Source organism: Trichosurus vulpecula, chromosome 8 (assembly GCF_011100635.1).
Source record: "Trichosurus vulpecula isolate mTriVul1 chromosome 8, mTriVul1.pri, whole genome shotgun sequence".
Lineage (NCBI taxonomy): Eukaryota > Metazoa > Chordata > Mammalia > Diprotodontia > Phalangeridae > Trichosurus > Trichosurus vulpecula.
The window spans coordinates 84,686,888-84,712,362 of record NC_050580.1 but is presented as its reverse complement, the minus strand read 5'-3'; the positions used below and the strand labels follow the sequence as shown (position 1 = coordinate 84,712,362).

General features: G+C 37.3%; 1 protein-coding gene across 6 annotated transcripts in view; it reads left to right on the top strand.

Annotated features, from left to right (window-relative positions):
- The window catches only part of PCGF5 (polycomb group ring finger 5), a 150,874-nt gene that overhangs the window by 32,833 nt on the left and 92,566 nt on the right, over positions 1–25,475 (top strand). For 4 of the 6 annotated variants that reach the window (XM_036734655.1, XM_036734659.1, XM_036734652.1 and 1 more), the window contains exons 2-4: positions 8,908–9,015; positions 21,536–21,614; positions 24,572–24,742. The gene's annotated coding sequence lies outside the window, so the exon portion shown is untranslated. The remainder of the gene's footprint in view (positions 1–8,907; positions 9,016–21,535; positions 21,615–24,571; positions 24,743–25,475) is intronic. The other 2 variants (XM_036734653.1, XM_036734656.1) reach the window with 2 other exon arrangements.

The window sequence follows — 25,475 nt, the reverse complement described above, 5'->3', positions numbered from 1 at the left end:
TGTTCATTTGTTTAGAATGTTAGAGCCATCATCTATTCTGCTTGTTTTCCTTTTCTGTAAAACGAGAGGATTGGAAATTGGTTTCTAAGGCCCCTTTCAGCTCCAGATCCTATGATCTTATGATCTTCATGTTTTTACAGATAAGAGAATAAGCCCAGAGAAGTAAGTAGTGTTGTCCCACAGTATCAAAACTATTATTAGATTCTAGAAGAACCATATCCCAGGTCTTGAGACTCAGGGGTTAGTGTTTTCTCCACTGTATAACAATATAGTAACATCACTTGATGTGCCTTAAAGCTAGGAATTGAACCCAGGTGTTGTTTTATACCAGCTATATTACCTTCTTATGAAATAACCTTACATGAAATAACTAGAGAACTATTATAAAGAAATGCAAAGAAATGGAAGAGGAAGCTATACATGGAGTATTTCTTTATTAATTTTTATTAAATAGCTACTCCATGCAAAGCACTATATATAAGCAGTTAATGGGGAGTGGAAGATAGATTCCTTGCCCATGAGAAACTTAAAATTTAGTTGGAGAGACAAAACAACCTCATATATTTATATTAATACTCAAGGCTTTCCAATTTCATGGTTATGGGTAATCCTATCACTGACACAGAACACAGCCGTCCTGTAATTAAGTATATGGCCTTGGATAGTTAATATGGCCAAGTTTTTATCACTACATCCAAAACAGAGATGGTCATCTCCAAAAATTAACTAAATTGGTCCACAGAAACCAAATAAGACATCCATTTCTAGGTCTTTAGTCAAAACTTTTCCAGCTTAGTAAGAATTGCCAGAGCTTCTGCTCTGTTGGTATTATCTTCAGGAAACTAAGTCACTCCTGTGCCATGATGAGGTCTGTGGTGGGGTGTTAGTGCTTACATAGTAGACTGAGACCTGGAGTAAGGTTGACCATGGTTCATGTCTCACCTCTGCCCCATACTGATTGTAACTGTGGGCACATCACCCACATTTCCTAGTCCCTGGAGCAGCACTGTAAGACTCTGCCATTGTAGAGCAGACCATTGTGATGGTCTGCTTTGGTAGAGGGTGCTTCCTCATTAAGAAGTATTTCCTTAGACCAATGAAATTACAGGTCCCAGTCTAAACATTGTGTGTGTGGTGTGTGTGTGTGTGCATGCATGCGCGTGCATGTGTTATATATAGATATAGCTACCGGTACATCTACAGTATAGCCATACCTATATACAAAAGCTCTGTTTTATAAATGAAGGAATTGAGGCTTGGAGAAGTTGTGACTTGTCCACATTCACACAGCTGGTAAGCCTTAGAGCGAGGAATGAAACCCAGGAGTGGTTCAGTACCAGAGCTTACCTTCTTATAAAATAACTAGAAAATGATTATAAATTCATGCAGAGAGATGGAATATAAAACTATACATCTGTTGCTCTTAGGATGTTTGAAGTAAAGAACTGATTGAAGTGGGCTCATGATTCTTAGGACTTTGAACTGAAAGAGGGCTTTGGGGATCATCTAGTTGAGATGTCTAAGGAAACTGAGGACCAGAAAGGGGACAGGATTCAACTAAGAACATGTCATGAGGAGGTAGCTGTACAAGGAGCCCATTACTCTGAATCCATATATATGGTCTACAAGGGACCCAGTACTGTTCTAATCATTGGAGACACAAGGACAATGAATGAAATAATCCCTCCTTACAAGGAGCTCACCTTCTGCCAAACTTCAAACTCAAAATGTAGTAATTGATGCCAGAAATAACTTTCAGCTCATTTAAAGGCTGGTGGTACCACTGAAAATAATGAGAACAAGTTTTTCATTTTGGTTTATTTTTCATAGTAGTCTATAAAGTAGTGTCACATTTATCTGACATTGTTAGGGAATAAAGTGTTTCATGGAATTAGCTTTTCCTGATTAAAAAAAAGCTTAACCCTTTAAGTATCAAAGCTTATTCTATGTTAACCATTTTGGATGGAAATTTTTATAGACATGTTTTATATGCCCAAGCCATTTTACAAAGTATAATATCATGTCTTAATGGGTTAAACCTTTATCTAGAAAAGCACATTTTTTGAAAAGGTTCTGGACGGCTGATATTTTGCAGTATTTAAATGAGCTGATATCACACATAAAAGCTATCCTATACTGGTTCTCCTTATCTTCCTGATTCCTTTTAATTAGGATTTTTGAAATTTGAATTCTTTTAGCTCAGTGGCTGTGGGAAAAGTAGGAGGAAGTGTAGGTAGCTAGAAGGGACAGATATAATCAGGATAAATTCAGATTTAATAAAGAAAATTCTTTCAAGGCTAAAACTTATAAAAGTTTGGGTAAGTTAACTATATGGTAAAGTGGCAACATTTTAAAAATAAGTTATAGTGCAGTTGAATCAGTATTTAAATGTACATTATAGTTGATTTCATAATTATATTAGAATGGTTTAATGCCAAATAAAGATTTACATTTTTATTAAGAGTCCTGGATCTGATACAAAGTAGGGGAGAGGGAAAGGGAGGGAAACCTGTGAGAGGAAATTAGAAATTTTGGGATAAGATATTTTTGAGGATTTGCTTTTGGAAAGTTAAAAAATGCAAATGATGAGTAACATGTTTAGCATAATATGTCACTGATTTGCTACCTGAACCTTACAGTCTTTCAGTGGATTTCTTATTTCATTGTTGTGGGTATTTCTGCCTACTTTGTATTGATGGCAGCCTGGCCATTCCTTACCATGTATAGTTTTAGTTCTTTGTTTTCCCATAAATCTTCCATAAAAAATTTGAGTGCCTGAATTTTACTCTACAGAGATGATCCCCCAAAACAATGTAATAGATGCCAATGTTCAGGGTGTTCTGGAAGGATTTCATTATTGCATGGGCTGGACTAGAATAAAATTATGCATAATACCTTTACATGTTCTTAAACTAGCCAGATAGCTTCAGAATTGTAAAGGGGTGGGGGAAGGGAGTAGGTAGGAGGAACAAGGGGAGTAGAAGGGAACAAGTCTTTATTAGGCATCTTCTAGTACTAGGTATGTACTAAGTGCCAGCAGAGAAAATTGAGGCAGATAGGAATTAAGTGACTTGCCCAGAGTTACATAGCTAATAAGTGTCTGAGGCTGAATTTGAAGTCAGGTCTTCCTGAGCCTGGTCTAGCTCTTCATCCACTGTGCTATCTAGCTACCTAAGTGGTGGGATTAGATAAACATCTAATTTCCTTCCTGACTGAAGAGATAAAAACAAAGTCCCAGCCTGCTGGAATATTTTTTTCTATGGTGTCAAACTTTTTGGATATATTATGTTTCAAGAGGAGAGTAGAGATAGTTAACATATTTGCATTCTAGAAGCTCATTTGTGATTTGCCTGTTAGGAAAACTTATTTCCCTAACAGGAATAGTATTATGAATGGTGGTTAAGTTTCCAGGCCAGCTCAGAAAACCAATAGTGTAGTTGAAATACTGTGTATTTGCAGTGCAAATGAAAAAGCAACAGGTGATTCCCCACTAAGTAAACAAGGCTTAAAATAAGGAAATTTAGCAGAAAATAGTCCTATATTAAATTCTAGTATTTGAAATTGGTGCGATTAGAGTGTGCTGAGGAGATAGAGTTTTTTCATGGAGTCTGAAGTCTTTTTCTAGCTCCAGAGCAGGGGCTTTATCCTCTTTTGTGTCCTGGACCCCTTGGGCAACATGCGGGAGCCTATGGACCCTGCTCACAATTATGTTTTTAAATGCGTAAAACAAAACACGTAATACACAGGAAACTACTCATATTAAGATACAGATAATATCAAAATATAAAAAAAAAACAACCCAAGTTCACAGACCCTGGTTAAGAACCATTCTGATTCCAGGCTTGATAGTACTAGTTGTTCTTTGGCTGGATTGAACTTCAGGGTTTTTCTTTTCCTTGTTAGAGATGGCTCGGGAGCACTTCTCTTAAGATTATCAGCCATGTCTATGGTAATTCTTTTATTCACAAAGAGTTTCCCTGAGTTCACTGAGCAAGTTGGAGAAGAAAAAGGAAGTGACTTATAAAGGGATGGAGTTTATGTGAGAAAGAAATTACCTGACCTTTAATAGCTGAGCTGTGAATGATGAAAGACTAAGAAAAAAAAGTGGGAACTAATTGCATATGCACAATCCCATAGGAGGAAGGAAGAAGGGAGATAATAGGGAAAACATTCTTGGGTTCTGAGGCGTCTTTGGCCATGAGCGGCTAGGCCAGCAAACTCTTTGGTTGCTGTCCAACACAGGTGGAGAGAGGGAAAAGGAACTAAAAGATAGCAAAAGGTGAGGAAGTGGCATACAGCCAGCCAGCTGTTTTCACCTAAATAATTGGGGAAATATCAATTGTTCATTGATAGACCAAGTCAATATAACATATGACATATTTGTATGTATGTGCATAAAATACCTAAATTAGTTTAGTTACTCATTGCCATGCTAATCCAATGACAGAAGGATTACTTGGTAGACCTAGAAAAAAATTATAGAATTCATCTGAAGGAACAAAAGGTCAAGAATATTAATGATAAATTATAAATGATAATTGATAATTTTGATGAATAATCATAAATTATAAATGATAAAAGCACAGCTGCCACCCATCATTCTAGCTTTACACGTTTTGAAATACACTTAGCTAGGAAGTCTGGGTGGCAAGGGCTAGAGAGAGTTTAAAGGCTCTGGCCATTACAAATACATATGAAAATAACTGTCTGGCTATATGCCACTTCCTCACCTTTTGCTCTTTTAGTTCCTTTTCCCTCACTCTACCTGTGTTGGATAGCAACCAAGATTTTCCTGGGTCATCAGCTCAGTGGCCAAAATGATAAAAGAAAAAAATGTGAAAGAAGGGGACCTAGTAGTTCCAGATCTCAAGCTATACTATAAAGCAATAATCATCAGAATAATTTGGTGCCACTAATAAAATAGAGAGGCTGCTTAGTCAATCATCAGTCAGTCAACAAACATTTATTAGATGTTTACTATGCGCCAGGCACTGTATTGAGTGCTGGATCAGTGGAACAGATCATATAACACATGAAGATACGTACCACATAGAAGGTAACATAGAAGGTACCTGAAAACCCCAAATGGGGTCACGGAGTCAGAAATGACTAAAAAACAACTGAATAATGCTTAGCACATTACAATAAATAGTGCTTGATTGATTAAGCTCAAAGACTTCAGCTACTGAAGTAAGGATTCTTTGTTTTACAAAAAACATTGGGGAAGCTGCATAATAGTCTGGCAGAAATTAGGTTTAGACTAATACCTTGCACCATGTTAAAAGATAAGCTAGAAATGGATATATGGCATAAATGTCAAAGGCCATATCATAAACAAATTAGAGAACCAAGGAAGAAATGTCCTTTCAGATCCATAGATAAGGGGAAGAGCTAATGACTAATAGGATCACAGAAGAAAAAATGGACAAATTTGATGACATAGAATGAAAATGTTTTTGTGTAAGCAAAACCAATAAAACTCAAATTAGAACAGAAACAGTTAACTGAGGCAAAATATTTTTAATGTTTCTCTGATAAAGTTCTCATTTCCAAGATTTGGCATTGGTTCAAATTTATAAGAATAAGAACCACTAGATAAATACTCAAATAACATGGATGGGCAGTTTTCAAAGGAAGAAATTGAAACTATCATATGAAAAAAGTGCTCCCAATCACTAATAATTAGAGAAATGCAGATTAACATAACTCTAAGGCTCTGCCTTACACTCTCAAGTTGGCACAGATGGCAAAAAAGGAAAATGACAAATGTTGGAGAAATTGGAGGAGAAAGGAAAGCAGGGAAGGCAGGAATGAAAGGAATTGAAAAAGCTGTTAGAACTTGCAGAGCAAAGTGATTCTTGAAGTGACCATGGTGCTCAGTCCTTTGACTCCATTTGGGTTATAAAACATCATTATCCAAAGCAATACAATAAGATTTGAGGAAAGGAAGCAGGGAAGAGCAACTACACTTGACCCAATAAATACAGGCAAATGTATTTTAAAGGTATTCACGGATTGATTATTAAATGCTTCAAAAGGCTCCTAAAAGAATAGAGAAAATGACAGGATTAATTTTTAAAAAGTGACTGTAAGAACCACAGTCCATCAATAACTACTGGCTCACAGATTTAATTTCTCTTAAATCTTTTTGAAAGTGGATTGTGCACATATTGAAGATATCCTTGATGAAAATAGGAGAAGGAAACAAGCAAGCTTTTGAAGATGATTGCTTATAGCAGACACATCTTCACATTCACACAGGTGCTGAGAGGTGTACATAATACAAGATCCCATAGACAGCCAGGTGGCACATTGGAGAGAGTGCTGGGCTTCGAGTCAGGAATACCTCAGTTCAAAGTCAGCCTCTAGGCACTTAGTAGCCATATGACTGAGCAAATCCTTTCACCACTGTCCACCTCAGTTTCCTCCACTCTAAAATAGGGATGGTAATAGTACCTGTGCCAGGGTTGTGAGAGCCAAATGAGATGTTTTTAAAGCACTTAGCATGGTACCTGGCACATAGTAGGTCTTAACAAATGCTTGTTCCCTTCACCTTTATGACAAGGAAATAACATTTAACAAAACACAAACCTAAATGCTGTCTTGCAACAACCTGTGCCCTTCCACATGTGTTAAGGTCATCCAAAATTTCTTGACAGTTTCAACTATAGAAATGTCAGTGCCTCTGTCGATACTAAGCAAGGCACACAATAGGTAGATCTGTTCCTCCACAATGTTTGTTGATGTCATGGAGAATTTTCTAGGCAGAGTCATTAGGTATAGATGGTGGAGGTCTGCCTTACATGTTCTTGATTATGATAATTTTACCAAACTCTGGAATACTATAAGGGGCTCCAAAAAGGGATCCACAGAAACTCAGGAGTTTTGTTTAACAGTCTACATTGGAAAAACCAAGTGGATGATGAATACCAAATGTCCAAACTATGATATGCTGTATAGTTAGATGGACAGGCATTGCATATGGTCGGTGAGGCCCGGAATAGAAGAGGAGGAGGATCAGATTAAATAATGTATATTAACCTATGTAAATTTTGGCTGTTACTATTCTTTGAAAACTCGAGCAGCCTGTTAAGTGATTCTCCAAACCCATCTTTTGAACTGATGCCAAAACCAATTTAACACTGATAGGAATGCAAGGAGTGATATTAAAGGCATTTAGAAGGACTTGTGTAATTGGAAAAGCAGGTAGATAAGTCATAGATTAAGATCAAGATGTAACAAAAAGATGGACAGGCCATATTGAATTCATTTTCTTAAAAAACAATTTAAAACCCAGGAGAATGGTTCCAGTGTGTTGGATAGATCCTCTGGCAGATTTATGGAAAGAATCATTTGGGACAACAAGGTACTTATAGGTTGGGGTCAACACTATTGAGAAAAGCACCCATAGCAATAAGATTATGGATCCATAGTACTGCACAAGGTCAGAGAGTCATAGATTTGGAATTGGGAAGACTTTTAGAGGTAGTACGAACACCTTATTTTACAGAAGAGAAAAATTGAAAGCCATACAGGTTAAATGACCTGCCCCAGATCACAGGTACTTGTGTACATCTTTTCTTTCTTTTTTTATAAATTTATTTTTTATTTTTAGTATGTAACACTCAGTTCCACAAGTATTTGGGTTCCAAATTTTCTCTCCCTCCTTCTCATTCCCCTTCCCCCCAAGGTAGCATGTAATCCAACGTAGGTTCTATGTATACCTTCACGTTGAACTTATTCACATAATAGTCCAGTTGTAAAGAAGAATTATAACCAATGGAATGAATTATAAGAAAAAAGAAACAAAACCAAAAAAGAAGGAAAAAAAGAGAGCCAATAGTTTGCCTCAGTCTGCATTCAGACTCCATAATTCTTTCTCTGGATGTGCATAGCTTTTTCTATCATGAGTCTTTTGGAGCTGTCTTTGATCCTTGCATTGATGAGAGGAGCCAAGTCTATCAAAGTTAATCCTTATAGATACTTTGTGTCTGTAATCATGTATAATGATCTCCTGGTTCTGCTCCTCTCACTCAGCATCAGTTCATATAAGTCTTTGCAGGTTATAATGAAGTCCATCTGCTCCTCATTTCTTATAGCACGATAGTGTTCCATTACATTCATATACCACAATTTGTTTAGCCATTCCCCAATTGATGGACATCCTCTTGATTTCCAATTCTTTGCCACCACAAAAAGAGCTGCTATAAATATTTTTGTACATACTGGATCTCTTTGGGATACAGCCCTAGAAGTGTTATTGCTGGGTCAAAGGGTATGGACATTTTTATAGCCCTTTGGGCATAGTTCCAAATTGCTCTCCAGAATGACTGGATCAGTTCACAACTCCACCAACAATGTAACAATGTTACAGTTTTCCCACACCCTCTCCAGCATTTATCACTTTCCTGTTTTGTCATGCTAGCCAATCTGACAGGAGAGATGTGGTACCTAAGAGTTGTTTTGATTTGCATTTCTCTAATCAGTTACATCTTTTATTGAAGGCAAGTAGGCAGCCTCATCTAGTGAATGCTGGACTTGGAGTCAGGAAGACCAGAGTTTAAATCGTACCTCCTCTTTACTTACCATTAACAATACCCACCTCTCAAGGGTATTGTAAGTATCAAATGAGATAATGTACAATACTACTTTGAAATCACGAAGAATTATTTGTAAACTTTATTCCTATTATATTATTACAAAATAATAATATGTAAACCCCTTGAAAGCGGGGGTCACGTCCTATTCTTGCCTTGTTATTTTATTTAGACTTTCTTTGGTAAGCTATTTGATTTTACTAATTATATGTTCTCTACTATATATGTGTTTGATATAGGTGCTGATATAGTTTAAACAAAACTTTTAATTTTGTTTTTTTTTTAATTTCCCCTTATTTCTCATTGTTAGGAATGAATTGAAATCCCTGGTAGAAGAGAATTTTATGAGTGAGTGGATACCAAAAAGAATGCTGTGAAGGTGGTAGAAGGACGACCAGAAGTCAGAGGACAAGAGCTGGTATGAAACTTTAATAATTTTAGTTCTGTAGTTAAATCCTTCCATGGGACTTGCCCTCCCGTGTGCTGTTAAGTTATTGTTATAGATTGCTTAATTCTCTGTGGCTGTACATATGACCTAAGAGAAAGGTAGGAATATCAGAATGAGTTGTTTTCGTTTCTGTCGTCGTGTTCTAGGTTATTCTAAGTCCGTGGGAACACAGCTCTTGGAAATGCATTTATATTAAGCTCTGGTATAGTATCACCCTTGAGTTATAATTGACCCTATATATATGAATTATAGCAATTGTTCAGGGTGTCCCTACATTTAGAACCTTGCCCTATTCCTAAAGAAGCTGGTGGTGCTGCTAGGTGACCCTCTTTTCTCCATTATTGGAAAACTTGTGAGAATCTGAAAGCCTTAGCCCTCCCGAACTCCTGGAGCTCTGCCGTTCTCCTCTCCTCACACACAAAAGCCTTCATGGGAAGGGTTGTGGCTGGAGCCCTTAGTAGTATGAGAGGCCACCATTTGATCTTTGGGACAAAAAGTGGGGAAATACTTCACTGGAGTGCAGAGGTGTTCTTGGCTTCCTTGAAACTAAAGTTTCAGTAGCAACAGTATCAGGAAACAAATACTTATAGAGTATCTACGCTACAGTAGTCTATGAAAGACTAGTAAACTGGCTTGGAAGTTTGGTTGGGAGAACAAATGTTGAGTTAGAAATTAAACCTGAGAAGAAACATGGAGTACTGGTTACCCAGAAGACCTGGGTTTATCTTTCTTGGACTTTGTTTACTCTTCTGTAAAAAGAGAGGGTCATTTTGGGGGAATCTTTGAGGTCTTTTGCTCTGATATTTTTTGATTCTCTATTGAACTTGAGTGGGTGGGGAGACATTTACATAGAGACATGCAGCAAGTATTTGGAACTGCATTCTGTTCAACATTTATCTTTCAAATGCTTACTCAAGTCAGGTCAAATCAGCAAGCATTTATTAAGTGCCTACTATCTGCTAGGTACTGTGCTAAGCACTGAGAATACAAAGAAAGGCAAAAAACAGTTCCTACTTTCTTCTTGTTTTTAAATTATTATTTTTTTTAAAAATTGAGTTCCAAATTTTCTCCCTTCCTCCAGCCCCTCTCCCACCCATTGAGGAGGCAAGAAATACTACAACAATTATACATGTGAAGTGATGCAAATCACAGTTCCATATTAGCCATGTTGCAAAAAAAAGTAAGAAAAAGAAAGTGGAAAAAATTATGCTTCAATCTGCAGTCAGTACTTTCTTTGGAAATGGATAGCATTTTTCATCAAAAGTCCTTTGGAATTGTCTTGGATCATTGTATTGATATGAATAGCTAAGTCATTCTTAGTTGATCATCATACAATATTGCTGTTAATATGTACAAAGTTCTCCTGGTTCTGTTCCCTTCACTTTGTATTTGTTCATATGAGTCTTCCCAGGTTTATCTGAAACCATCTTCCTCATGATTTCTTATTTAATATTTTTAGTTTTCAGCATTGATTTCCACAAGAGTTTGAATTACAAATTTTCTCCATATTTCTACCCTCCCCGCCACTCCAAGATGGCATATATTCTGATTGCCCCATTCCCCAGTCAGCCATTCCTTCTGTCACCCCACTCCCCCCCCATCCCCTTTTCCCTTATGTTCTTGGAGAGCAAGATAGATTTCTATGCCCCACTGCCTGTATATCTTATTTCCTAATTGCATGCAAAAACTTTTTTTTTGAATATCTGCTTTTAAAACTTTGAGTTCCAAATTCTCTCCCCTCTTCCCTCTGCACCCACCCTCCCTAAGAAGGCAAGCAATTTAACATAGGCCACATGTGTATTATTATGTAAAACCCTTCCACAATACTCATGGTGTGAAAGACTAACTATATTTTTCCTCCTTCCTATCCTATCCCACTTGGTTCAATTTTCTCCCTTGACCCTGCCCCTTTTGGAAAGTGTTTGCATTTGATTACCTCCTCCCCCATCTGCCCTCCCTTCTATCATCTCCCCTTTTTTATCTCCCTTCTCCTCCTTTCCTGTGGGGTAAGATACCCAATTGAGTGTGTATGTTATTCCCTCCTCAGGTCAAATCTGATGATTCCCTCATTCCCCCTCACCTGCCTTCCTACAGAACTGCTTTTTCTTGCCACTTTTATGTGAGATAATTTACCCCCTTCTATCTCTCCCTTTCTCCCTCTCTCAATATATTCCTGTCTCATCCCTTAATTTGATTTTATTTTTTTAGATATCATCCCTTCATATTCAACTCATCCTGTGCCCTCTGTCTATACACACACACACACACACACACACATACACACACACACACATATATATATATATGTGTGTGTGTGTGTGTGTATATGTATGCATATTCCCTTCAGCTACCCTAATACTGAGGTCTCATGAATTATACATATCATCTTTCCATGTAGGAATGTGAACAAGACAGTTCAACTTTAGTAAGCCCCTTATGATTTCTATTTCTTGTTTACCTTTTCATGCTTTTCTTGATTCTTGTGTTTGAAAGTCAAATTTTCTATTCAGCTCTAGTCTTTTCACTGAGAAAGCTTGAAAGTCCTCTATTTTATTGAAAATCCATATTTTGCCTTGGAGCATGATACTCAGTTTTGCTTGGTAAGTGATTCTTGGTTTCAATCCTAGCTCCATTGACCTCCAGAATATCATATTCTAAGCCCTTCATTCCCTTAATGTAGAAGCTGCTAAATCTTGTGTTATCCTGATTGTGTTTCCACAATACTCAAATTGTTTCTTTTTGGCTGCTTGCAGTATTTTCTCCTTGATCTGGGAGCTCTGGAATTTGGCAACAAGGTTCTTCTTGGGATCTTTTTCAAGAAGTGATTGGTGGATTCTTTCAATTTGTATTTTACCCTGTGGCTCTAGAATATCAGGGCAGTTCTCCTTGATAATTTCTTGAAAGATGATATCTAGGCTCTTTTTTTGATCATGGCTTTCAGGTAGTCCAATAATTTTTATATTCTCTCTCCTGGATCTGTTTTCCAGGTCAGTGGTTTTTCCAATGAGATAGTTCACATTGTCTTCCATTTTTTCATTCCTTTGGTTCTGTTTTATAATATCTTGATTTCTCATAAAGTCACTAGGTTCCACTTGCTCCAATCTAATTTTTAAGGTAGTATTTTCTTCAGTGGTCTTTTGGACCTCCTTTTCCATTTGGCTAATTCTGCCTTTCAAGGCATTCTTCTCTTCATTGGCTTTTTGGAGCTCTTTTGCCATTTGAGTTATTTTATGGTGTAATTTTCTTCAGTATTTTTTTGGGTCTCCTTTAGCAAGTCATTGACTTGTTTTTCATGGTTTTCTTGCATCCTTCTTATTTCTCTTCCCAATTTTTCCTCTACTTTTCTAACTTGCTTTTCCAAATCCTTTTTGAGCTCTTCCATGGCCTGAGACCAGTTCATGTTTTTCTTGGAGGCTTTTGATACAGGCTCTTTGACTTTGTTGACTTCTTCTGGCTATACGTTTTGGTCTTCTTTGTCACCAAAGAAAGATTCCAAAGTCTGAGAATGAATCTGAGTGTATTTTTGCTGCCTGGCCATGTTCCCAGCCAGGTACTTGACTCTTGAGTTTTTTGTCAGGGTATGACTGCTTGTATAGAGTACTTTGTTCCAAGCTTGAGGGGCTGCACTGTTGTTTTCTGAGCTTTTTCTCCACAGCAAGCTCTGCCACACCAGCGCTCCTCTTCCCCCAAGAACCGCCGCCAGGACCACGATTCAGATCTGAGTAGGCTCTGCAGCTTGGATCCACCACTTATTTCCTCCCACCAGGTGGGCCTGGGGCTGGAAGCAACTGCAGCTGTAGTTCTGTAGCTGCATCACCTTGTGATGTGTTGGTCTGTATCTAGTTTCTTCCAAACTGCTTTCCAGTTTTTCCAGAAGTTTTTTTTGGTGAATTCTTGCCCACAAAGCTTGGATCTTTGCTTTTATCAAAGACTAGATTACTATGGTTATTTACTACTGTGTATTGTATACTTAATCTATTCCACTGATCCACCACTCTATTTCTTAGCCAGTATCAGATTGTTTTTATGATTGTTACTGTGTAATACAGTTTGAGATCTGGTATGGTGAGGCTACCTTCCTTCACATTTTTTTATTGATTCCCTTAATATTCTTGACCTTTTGTTCTTCCAGATGAATTTTGTTATTTTTTCTAGTTCTATAAAATTTTTTTTGCTAATTCAATTGGTATGGCACTGAATAAGTAAATTAACTTTGGTAGAATGGTCATTTTTATCATATTGGCTCAGCCAAACAATGAGCAGTTAATATTTTTCCAGTTGTTTAGAATTGTCTTAATTTGTGTGAAGTGTTTTGTAATTATCTTTTCATATGGTTCCAGAGTTTGTCTTGGCAGGTCGACTCCCAAATATTTTATATTGTTTGAAATTATTTTAAATGGAATTTCTATTTATCTCTTCCTACTGGACTTATTTAATATTAAATATATATATTAAAAGTGCTGATATTTATGTGGTTTTATTTTATATCCTAGGGCACCTAGGTGGCACAGTGGATAGAGTGTGGGGCCTGAACTCAAGAAGACTCATCTTCTGAGTTCAAATCTGACCTCAGACACTTACTAGTTGTGTGATTCTTGCAAAGTCACTTAACCTTGTTTGCCTCAGTTTCCTCATCTGTAAAATGAGCTGGAGAAGGAAATGGCAAATGACTGCAATATCTTTGCCGAGGAATCCCCAAGTGGAGGCCCAGAATCAGACTTGATTGAAACAACTGAACAACAAATCCTGCAACTTTGTTGATTTTCTAAATATGCCATACCATCATATTCCTCATTGTCCATTCTAATTCCTTCAATTTCTTTTACTTCTCTATTGCTAGCATTTCTAGTACAATATTGAATAACAGTTGTGATAATGAGCATCCTTGCTTCATCCTTGACTTTACTGTGAAGGCATCTCTAATCCCTATTACAGGTAATGCTTGCTGATGATTTTAGGATAGATACTACAGTCGTCCCTCCACACTCATGGGTTTCACATTCACAGTTTTGGTTATTCACAAGTTGGCCATCAATAATTAAATGGAAATTTTTGGAGATTTGTGACATACTGTGGAAAATACAGATGATGCACTTATGTAAAGAAAACTAAAAAACATTTAATAAGTCACAAATGCATTAATCCATTTTATCATTTACTATCATAAGTATACATAAGTTTATTATAAGCAGTTAAATTTTGCTAAAAGTTTCATTCCACTAAAGAGCTGCAGGTTACTCACTCTCTCTGGGAACACCTCCTCTTTGTCTTGTGATTTTTTTTCCCCCACAGTGATCTGGGTATCTATGAAGCAGTTGCTACAGCTATACTGGCAGCTACAAAGACTCTGCATAGTATGTGAGATACTAATCTCTCTCTCTCTCTCTCATAGAAACTGCAACATTTTTATGTGTCTTGAGTGTTTTTCATTTGTTTTGTGTGCTAAATAAAGATGATAAGAATTATTAAAAATAAAGGTTTGCTGTGGGGCCTAAAGTTATTCATGGTTTTTCACATTTGTGGGTGTACTGCATCCCTAACCCTGTGAGTGTCAGTAGATGACTGTACTTATCATTTTAAGAAAGCTCCATTTATTCCTGTGCTTTCTAGTGTTTTTAATAAGAATAAGTGTTGTAGTTTGTCAAAAGCTTTCTCTGCATCCACTGAGATAAGTATGTGATTTTTGTTGTTTTTGTTATTGATGTGGTCAATTATGCTGATAGTTTTCTTGATATTGAACCAGCCTTGCATTCGTGGTATAAATCCCACCTGGTCATAGAGTATGATCTTTGTAATATGTTGCTGCATTCTCCTTGCTACTATTTCATTTAAATTTTTTTAATCACTATTCATTAGGAAATTGGTTTATAGTTTTCTTTATCTGTTTTTCTTCTTCCTGGTTTAGGTATCAGCACCATATTTGTGTCATAAAAGGAATTTGATAGGATTTCTTCTTTGCCTGTTTTTCCAAATAGGTTATGTAGTATTGGAATTAGTTGTACTTTAAATGTTTGGTAAAATTCACTTGTGAATTCATCTGGTCCTGGGAATTTTTTCTTAGGGAGTTCATTGATGAGGTATTCTATTTCCTTTTCTGTTAATCCGGGCAATTTATAGTTTTTTAAAAATGTCCATCCATTTCACTTAGATTGTCAGATTTATTGGCATATAATTGGACAGAATAGCTCCTAATAATTGCTTTAATTTCATTTTCATTGGCAATGTAGTCACCGTTTTCATTTTTGATACTGGTAATTTGACTTTCTTCTTTTTTAGATTCAGATTAATCAATGGTTTTTCTATTGTTATTGCTTTTTTCCCCCTATAAAACAAGCTCTTAGTTTTATTAGTTCTTTGTTTTGTTTTTTTTTTACTTTCAGTTTTATTAATCTCTCCGATTTTTAGGATTTCCAATTTGGTGTTTAATTGGGTATTTGAAATTTGTTCTTTTTTTTTTTTGAGTTACATGCCCAATTCATTAATCTGCTCTTTCTTTGTTTTATTGATGTAAGTATTTAAAGATCCAGATTTTCCTCTGATTACTGCTTTGGCTGCATCCCATAAATTTTGTTATGTTATCTCATTGTCATCCACTTTGATGACATTTATAAATTGTTTCTATGGTTTTTTCTTTGATCTGCTCATTACTTAGGATCATATTATTTAGTTTCGTACTAATTTTTAATCTATGTTTTCATGGTCTTTTATGGAATGTAATTTTTATTGCATTATGGTCTGAAAAGGATCCGTATAATATTTCTTCTCTTCTGTATTTAGTTGTGAGGTTTTTATGTCCTAATATATGGTCAGTTTTGCCATATTTAACTGAGAAAAAGGTATACTCCTTTCCAATTCCATTCACTTATCTCCAGAGGGCTCTCATTTGTAATTTTTCTAAAATTCTCTTTATCTCATTAACTTCCTTCTTATTTATTTTATGGTTAAATTTGTCTAGTTCTGAGAGGGGAAAATTGAGGTCCCCCTTTAGTATAGTTTTACTGTTTATTTTCTTCTGTCATTCATTTAACTTCTTTAAGAATTTGGATGCCATGCCATTTGGTGCATATATGTTTACTATTTAGTAATACTACTTCATTGTCTATGGTATCTTTTAGCAACATGTAGTTTCCCTAATTATCTCTTTTAATTATTTTTATTTTTGGTTTGTCTGAGATCGTGATTGCTACACCTGCCTTTTTTACTTCAACTGAAGCATAATAGACTTTGCTCCAGCCTCCTATTTTTATCCTATGTGTGTCCCTATATTTCAAGTATGTTTCTTGTAAACATCATGTTGCTGGATTCTAGTTTCTAATTCATTCTGCTGTCTGCTTCCATTTCATAGGTGAGTTCATTTCATTCACATTCACATTTATGATTACTAATTCTGTATTTCTCTCCATCTCATTTTTTCACTGTTTATCCTTTCTTCTCTTTTTTTACCCTGTCTCTCCTCAAAAGTCTGTTTTGCTTCCAACCACTGCTTTCTGACTGCCCTAATCGTGATAAAGTTCTTAGGAGTTACAAGTATTATCTTCCCTAATAGGAATGTAAACAGTTTAATTTTACTGAGTCCCTTATAATTTTTCTTTCATGTTTACCTTTTTTATATTTCTCTTGAGTCTTATAATTGAAAGTCAGATTTTCTATTCAGCCCTGGTCTTTTCATAAGGAATGCTTGAAAATCCTCTGTTTCATTAGTTTTTCTCCCTGAAGGATTGTACAGTACTCAGTTTTGCAGGGTAGGTTGTTTTTGGTTGTAAGCCTAGCTTCTTTGCTGTCTGGAACATCATATTCCAAGCCCTCTGCTCCTTTAATGTGGAAGCTGCTAAATCTTGTGTGATCTTGACTGTGGCTCCATGATATTTGAATTGTTTCTTTTTCTGGCGCTTGCAACATTTTCTTCTTTACCTGAGAGCTCTGGAATTTGGTTGTAATATTCCTGGGAGTTTTCATTTTGGAATCCCAGGAGGTGATGGGTGGATTTTTTTCAATTTCTTTTTTAGCCTCTGGTTTTAGGATATCAGGGCAGTTTTCCTTGATAATTTCTTGAAACATGATGTCTAGGCTCTTTTTTTTGATTAAGGCTTTCAGGTACTATAATAATTCTTAAGTTTTTTCTCTTTGATCTGTTTTCCAGGTCAGTTGTTTTTCTTCCTCTTTTTTCCCCTTTTCTTATTCTTCTGACTTTATTTTATTATTTCTTGATGTCTCATGGAGTCATTAGCTTGCTTCTATTTGTCCAATTGTGTTTTTTAGGGAATTTATTTTTTTCAGTGAAGTCTTTTTTGCCTTTTTTTCCATTAGCCAGTTCTGCTTTTTAAGGAGTTTTTCTCTTTGGCGGATTTTTGTGCCCCTGTTACTATTTGGCCAATTCTGTTTCTTAAAGTGTTGTTTTCTTCAGTATTTTTTTTTTGTCTTTCTTTTTCTTACCAAGCTATGGACTCTGTTTTTGTAATTTCGTTATATCACTTTCATTTCTTTTCCCAATTTTTCCTCTACTTCTCTTATTTGATCTTTAAAATCCTTTTTGAACTCTTCCAAAATATCTTGTTAGGCTTATGTCCAGTTCACTTGATTTTTTCCTTTGAGGCTTTGTTTGTAGCTGTTTTGACATCATTATTTTCTTCTGAGTTTGCATCTTTATCTTCCCTGTGACCATAGTAGCTTTTAAGGATCAGGGGGTTTTTGGTCGTTGTTGTTTGCCCATTTTTCTGGCCTATTTTTTTTTTTTAATTTTTAACTTCATATTAAAGTTGGGCTCCGCTCCCAGAATGGGGGAAGTGCTGTCTCAAGCTTCTGGTTTTTCTTGCTGCTATTTTCAAAGTTAGTTCTGGGAGTCTGGTAAGTTTTTGGTGCTTCCAAGGTGGTGTGAAACAAGGAGAGGTGTGCTCACTGCTCCTCTGGCCTGTGCTCTGGTCTTTATCTAGGAAGGGACCATGCTCCCCAGCAGCCACAAATGCTAGCATCCCTCTTGACTCTGGAACTGTGACTAGGTCCCCTGCTCTTCTGCTGCCTCAAGCTCTAGTGTTCTTTCTGCCTTGGGACTAAGACCAGGGTCTCTGCTCCCTTGTGAAGGATCGCAAGCATTCCTCCTTGGGACTGTGATATGGACCTCAGCTCACCTGTGGTCACAAGCACCAATGCTCCTCTTCACCCTAGAACTGTGTACATGAGCAATGTAACAGAGTCCTGCACCTAGTGCCAATGAAGGGTCCCCTGAAATCTCTTTCTGACCAGTTGTCTGACTCCCTAGTCATCTCTGGACTGAGAGCTCCTAAAGTTGATGCTGGTGTTGAGGCCTGTGTTGCGCTCCAGGCTGACCTCCACCTCAGTGTCACAGGCCTCTCCTACCAATCTCTTCATTTGTCTTGGGCTGGAAATATGGCTCATCCTGACCTTTTCTAGGCTCTGCCACTCTAGAAATCTATTTGGGGTGTTATTTTAAAGTTTTTTTTTGGCAAGGAATATTGGGAAAGTTTAGCTGAGTTGCAGGCTCTATTCTGTCACCTTGGTTCTGCCCCTCCAGTCCTCGCTTTCAAGGAGCTCACAGCTCAATGGGGGAAACTATGCCAACTACCATGAACAAACAAAATATATACGGGATAAATTAGAAATACTTTCAGGGAAAGCACTAAGATTAAGAAAGTCTTTGTGTATGGTACTGATTGGCCATGGGGATAAAAAGATGAACAAAGATACAAATTTCCCTCAAGTAATTTATAATCTATGCTGGGAGGATGTGGAAGTTATCCAAATAGAGGTAATCTTTGAAACCATGAGAGGGAAGGAACTCTGAGGGAGTGAGGTTAGATCAAGAACAGTGAACTGGGCCTTAGGCAATACCTACAGTTAGGGCTGGGGAGAAAGAAGCTACGCGGTTAAAATAGAGAGATCAAAGACCCTCCTGTTCTCCCTGGGAAAGCTCATCTGTTTAAAACAATGTCCTTGTAAAGAGATTGAGAAGTCCTGAGGTGAGTCCCTTAAACACATTCCATCTTTCAGCCAGTATTTCTTTTTTACCATGAAGGGCTGGTAGTTTGCTGCCCATTGTTCCACTCAGCATCCCAGTGCTTTTTCAGCTGTAGAATGCCTAGGCTAGAGCTCCTTCCCCTGACCACTTCCACTCCTGGCTCCTTCATAAATCCATCCACATCAGACCCTTATCACATTTTTACTTAACCTTCCACTGCAACCTCAGGAACTCATTTTCTGTCAAATGAACAAGCAAATACATAAGCATTTCTTCATTCCCTATTTTGTGCCAAGCCCTATTCTAAGCTGGAGATATAAATCGAAAAGCAAAGATGGCCCCTGCCCTCAAGGAAATCACACTGTAATTGGGAGAGAAAACATATTAATGACAACACAGCTTCAAGAATGCATGGGAGAGCCCAGTGGTCTTCCACTTGAAGAAATAGAGTTGATGACTCCCATTTCATCCCACTGGTGTGGGTGTCCTTCTGTTTGGAATTCAAAGCCCTTTGTACGCTAGGCCCCTCCCCTACCTTTCCAGACTTCTTCAATCTTGTACCCCCTCATATGGTCATTGGTTCAGTGACACCAGTTTCCTTGTTTTTCCATTTCTTGTTCTAGGCATTTTTACTCACTGTCCACCACGCCTGGAATGCTTTCCCTCCTCATCCCTGCCTCCTTCACATGCCAGCCAAAATCCCACCTTGTGCAATCCCAATCCCTCTTAATTCTAGAGTCTTCCCTCTGCTGATTATTTCTCATTTATCTTGTATTTAGCTGCTTTGTACCTAGTTGTCTACATGTTGTCTCCCTCATGGTTAGCTCCTCATGGATAAGGACTGACTGTCTTTTGCCTTTCTTTGTATCCTCAGCACATAGCTCAGAGCCTAGCACATCATAAGGCACTTCATAAATGATTACTGACAGACTGATTAGTCAGGTACCTTGAGTGGGTTCTTGAATGTCTGGCTAGGAGAAGAGGTGAAGAGAAAGTAAGAAAGGAGGGCACCCCAAGGGTCCCATCAGGTTGGCTAGTCCAGATGGGTTTGTATTATTAATACACTGTCATATAGACCTGTACCTTCTCCCTGGAAAGTACTTTGTTAAATTTGTATTTTTTAAAAATTGTTGCTTCTCCCCCCAATAAAACATAAACTTGTATCCCCAGCACCTACCACAATGCGTGATGCATAGTAGGTGCTTAATAAATGATTATTGAATTGAAATGAAGAACAGGACCCTTGTCTGGTATCACAGAACCAGGACAAGATAGTGCTGTAGAAGCCAAGAGAGAAGAGAGTTTCAAGAAGGATGAATTATCAGTGATAACACAGAGACGTCTAGAAAATAAGTGTTCTTTGCCCTAGAAATTAGCTTTGGCGGAGGAGAAGAAAAGGGTAAATATACACAAAATTTCCCTTCTCTGAGTTCGACAAACACCATGATGGAGACTGGCTATTAGAGACTATTGGGCAGTTTCTAATAAATCATTTAAATAAATAAACAGCTTTTAACATTTCACTCAAAGCATCTCCAACATCAGTAAATTATATTTAAAAGAGACAAATGGCTGTTGTTAGCTGGTGATGGCTATAAAAAGAGGCGTATGCCACGTGAAGTGTGTGTTCTGTGCACAGCACAGCCATGAGATTTGGAGCCTTGGCCATGGAAGTGTGCCGTGCCTCTTAGGGAAACTAGCAGACCTATTCCAGGTCCTCATGGTGCTAGACACCTGGTACCATTTAGATGGCACCTGTCTTCTGCTGTTCAGTCTCTCACTCGTCTTGATCTACACATTTTTATCAGTGAGACTCAGGCATGTTTGAGATTCTGGATTGGACCCAGATCTCAGTTATCTTTTACAGTCTCTCAAAAATTAGTGTGAAAAGTAAGTACGAGTGTCACTTTGCATTTTTCATAGCCTCTTCTCTGTCACATGCTCAAGAATAACTCTCTGATACATTCTCCACCCTAGGAAAAAAATTTATAGACACACTAACTTGTGTTTACAAAGTAGGAGATTAAATGCAAAACAAGTGAAATATGGGGTCATATAGGGAAATAAATCTCAGTTATTTCTTTAACCCATCTGTTATAAGGATTTACAGTCAGGCCTCTGATATTTGCTCCCTTTCTAATCCTAGGCAAGTCATTCTATCTCTGTGCCTCGCACAGTTTCCTGGATTTATCCACTGACTTGATTGAGGGAGTTCCCACTTAAGGAATTTCCCAAGTACAGATCCTTTGTGTTTTTCTATGTATGATTTTATGGAATTGTGTTGCATTGACAGTGTTTTTATTTGAACAGTTATTAAACTATGTTCCATATTTCTAACTGTATTTATCGAGATTGTTTTAATTAACCCTGTTGTTTATTGAGAATCTACCATGCAAATAACAAAGAATACAAAAGAAATATAGAACAAAGTCCTTAATCTCCAAGGGCAACTGCTGTATTTAGGAGATAAAGAGTACAGGAAGCTCTTAAAATCTTTCTTTAATGGAAAATTTACAGAAAAACAAAGAAAAGAATCTCAGAGTGGCAAGACATTGATGGGTTGCAATTTGTACCAGTGGAGAGAGTACCAACACAAGTGAGTTGACCAATCTATCAGATAATTACTAACAAAGTATTGATGACTCAGCTATTGAATGTCCATGACTATGTCGACTCTTTCTGTCTTCCTTTTCTGGTTTCCCTAGCTTGTCTAGACCTTCCAAAGTCTCTAGGCAGCTTGGCTCAGGAATACTAATACTTTGTATTTGGATAGTGCTTTGCAATATAATGTTACTATTAATGTAGCACTTTATAGACACAGTATCCTAAATTTATTATTTCATATGATTTTCATAAAAACTCTGCTCGATAGTTTTGCAAACAATAAACTCCCCAAGTGTTTATTAATGTCTACTGTGTGCTAGGCAGTGGTGATACAAAGGCAAAAATGAAATAAACATAAGCTTCTTGAAGGCAGGAAATGTCTTAAAGACAACATGAATGCATCTAAGTATATACCAAGTTATACACAAAATAAATCCAAGGTAAATTTCAGAGTGAGACACAAGTATTGGCTCAGATGGATCAGGAAAGTAATGCCAGAGCAGTTGATGGAGAACTTTGAATTCTGGGGGAGAAGTTTGGACTTATTCAAATAGAAGAAAGAATAATCATAGATTCCTGTGTAATATATAATTTTTCCAGTGTTTAGTACAGTGCTTGGAATGTATTAGAAACTTAAGAAATGCTTCTTGACTTGTTGACTTAAGTTGATGGGGAAGTGATATGATAAAAGTGATATTTTTGGAAGATTAATTTGGGGGCTGTAATAAAAGGATAAACTGGAGTTGGGAGAGATTGGAAGCAGTTAGATAAATTAGGAGGCTATTGTAATCCATGATGTGGTAAGAGATGAATAGAGTAAGAATGGAAAGGAATTGGAAAATTTGGAATGATATTTTGAAGGATGAGATAACAGGAGGAGGGCACACACTAATAAAAGTGACTCTAAGGCTTTATATCTGGGGTACCATACATCTACAAACCCCAGTGGCTCCCTGTTGCTTCCAGGATCAAATACAAAGTGCTCTGTTTGGCATTCAAAGCCCTTTGTGTAACCTAGCCCCCTCCTACTTTTCCAGTCTTCTCACACTTTACTTCATGAATATAACTTTTCCATCTGGTGACACTGGGCTCCAGGCTGTTCCACAACACACAGTCCATCTCTCAGCTTTAGGCTTTTTCTCTTGCTGCCCTTTATGCCTAGAATGCTCTCCCTCCTTAACTCTGACTACTGACCTCTCTGTCTTCCTTTAAGTCTCAAATAAAATCCTATCTTTTACCGGAGTCCTTCCCCAACCCCACTTAATTCCAGCGTCTTCCCTCTCTTAATTATATCCTACTAATTCTGTATACAGTTTTCTTTGTATATACTTGTTTGTATGTTGTCTCCCCATTTGTATGTTGTCTCCTTGAGGGTAGAGACTGTCTTTTGCCTCTTTTTGTATCCCCAGCTGTCATCACAATGCCTGGCATATAGTAGGTGCTTAATAAATATTTATTAATTGAATGAATGAATGTAAAATGATTGCTATTAAGTATGAAATAAAGCTAACAAATAACAAAAGGTAAAATTATGTAATGAAGCTTAAGAATAACTTAGAGATGTTGAAATACATATAAAATCCTTTTGGTCTTTCTAAATATATACTTTTTTAAATAGCAAAATGATATTATACATGACAACAGAAACCCCCTTCTTGTTTGGGGCTTTTTGTGCTCAAGAGGATTCCATGTGTGGAATTCTGTGTCTGTGATTATGGAATGTCAAAGCTGTTAAAAAGTTAAAAGGCTTGGGATAGAGGCCCGTATTTTATGATGTATGGATTAGTTACATATAACCTAACTGTAGTGCAATAAAAGTAACTTGGTTGTGAGATCAATGGCAACCTGGAAGAAAAGACTGTTATTTCTCATTTTTAATTCTTTAAATACTTTTTGAATTATTTTCTTCAATTACCAAGCAATTTCTTCCCTCCACTCCCTCTTCCAAATAAAATCCTTGTAACCAATATGCAGTCAAGCAAAACAAATTTCCATATTGCCTACAGCCAAAAATGTGTGGCTCATTCTGCATAAAGATCATTATTTCTAAAGAATCCATAAAACAAAAGTTCCAGTTTATACTGAAATGGCAACTTTTATATCCTTCTTACAACTGAAAATTCACATTAATCAAATAACTAAACATTCCATTTCAGCTGTGGAAAAGAAGTCCATAAAATCTTTCCTTTATTCACAGCATGAAAAGTAACATAGCACATAATTTTTCTCCTGTAGGTCAAATGAAAATAGTAATATGGAGCATCAGATTTAGGTGCTGAAATGAGTAATTATCCATCAGAACTGGGTAATAGATAATACACTCTAGAGCTGGAAAATTCTTTAATAGTGACTCACAAATCTTTAATCCTTGAGTTCTATATATACATACATATATATGTATGTATTAGCAATCATTAGTGAGAAACCTTTTAAGATTGGGGGGGGAGGGAATGTCATTATAATTAATCTCGGGAGCCCCAGTTCTTGATGTAGTGTGTACCTGAATTCATCAAATTACTTTTCTTCTTCTGACTTTTTTATATTTTTTTCATCCTTAGTATGGGGACAAATAAGACAATTTTAAACAATTAAATATATGGTTTAACTTTATGTGAACTGGTAGTTTTCAATGCTGGAACCTACTCTTTGGTGTAGGATTTATCAACATTAGGCAGTAAACTAAATTTAATCCAGGTATGTTCTAGGAAGTGCTGTAAGACTCATTTTTTTTTTTTGCCCTGTACCAAATCTGTAAACTTTCAGAAGCTTAACTGAGTAATCAGTCCTCCAAAACCTGACAGTCTGTAACAAACCAATCGGTACCTGTTGCACCTGTAATAAGCCCTTGTTTAGAGTTGCAGGTTTCTTTCCTCCTTGGGATATCAGGCCGTATCCAGCTGCAGCAGCTGCAGTGTCCTTAATTTCAAAATATGCCCTCTCTTGTTGCAGCTGCAGTCTTTCAGAGGAGATGGGATGGTGATCTCTCACCACCCTGTCCTCCATGGACTCTTCTCACACCAGGATCCAGATTGCTGAAGCTGGCCATGGTGAGGCTGGATTTGCCATATAGACAGACCTCCACCATGATCTCCAGTTGTCAGGGCAACTGCAGCATTATCTGTAAGTATTTAAGCAGGGAGCATACAACTTGAAACCCTCTCTGTTCTCTCAGGATCACCATCACTAATTCCCAGGTGGGATAGGAAAATACCCCTGCCCAAGTGTTACAGGGGAGCTATTTGTGTGTCTTTGGGACAGAAAATGAAGACAGGTGGGAGGCCAAACCTGCTTTGTACTAGTCAAGAGAAAACATTTTTGTTTATTATTCTTTTTCCTTGTGCTGCGAGTCTTTGTCTCTATCCTGGCATGGGAAAAAGGACAGTTGATAATCTATTCTCCATGGAAAAGGCTTGGCAATGGTTCTATTACCTCCGTTGAATTACCATTTGCTTTGCCTGTTGGTGATTAAGCCACAATCTCTTCCTCTCTGCCTGGGAATCAAGATGGTGAAAATAAAACTGGCCTACAAAGTCCTAGTAAGAATGATGATTAGCTAGTGCCATCGCTACCATTCCTGTCTCCTGCCACACAAAGTACTAGGATGGGGAGGGGGGTGTCTTAACCCTACGAATCATTGAATTTTAGCTCTGTGAGGAACTTTGAAAGTGACTTAATCTAGCTCCCTCTTTTTTATAGTGCACTGGAGTACATCTCACCACCTCTGCCCAGATCTGGGGTCTTCTGCCAGCTAGCTATGGAACTTTAGACAAGTCACTTAACCTTGCTTCGCTTGGTTAACCTTGGTTTGCTTGCTCTCATCTTGTTTGAAAGATGAGAAAGTTGAGCCCACTGA